We start from the raw sequence: 584 nt of genomic DNA, 5'->3' as shown, positions 1-584 counted from the left end.
CTTCTCCTGATTTTTTGGCCCACCGGATCCTCCCGCTGGGGGCGGGCCCGTCCCAATTCTGCACACACACGCTTGCAGTTTGAAAAAAGCGAAAAATGCAATGGGAGGGGAATCGAACCCTCATCCTCCAACAATTAATTTAGCAGCAACAACTGCCTGGGCCACGCAATGTTATTGATTTCTTTCAACTTGCACACTACTTGTACATTCCTGAGATGAGATTGAATGAAACCGAAAATTCAAACCGTCGGGCTCACTTGTCCGGGATTTGGAACTTTTTTCTGGACGTTTTACACTGGTTCAGATGGTTTACAACTCGGGCGTCCCCTGCCTTCCTTTTTTAGATGCAAATCACCACAGTGTTTGTACTTAAGTTATCTGATATGAGGTTCGTATATTACCATACTATTTACATAGTAGTTGTCGAGTATGTATTTCAACAATTTTTTCCCTCTTGTGGTCGTATGTGGTATGCATGTTATCGTGGTATTTCCACATAAGTTACAGGGGTTATGTTTTTTCAATAACTTTTTCTCCTCTTGGTTCTGTTGTAGAGGAGGTGTTGGGGCAGCTGAGGGTGCGCG

This window comes from Triticum dicoccoides, chromosome 4B (genome assembly GCF_002162155.2).
Source record: "Triticum dicoccoides isolate Atlit2015 ecotype Zavitan chromosome 4B, WEW_v2.0, whole genome shotgun sequence".
Classification (NCBI taxonomy): Eukaryota; Viridiplantae; Streptophyta; class Magnoliopsida; order Poales; family Poaceae; genus Triticum; species Triticum dicoccoides.
The sequence above is the reverse complement of the archived record's forward strand: the minus strand, read 5'-3'. Positions refer to the sequence as shown.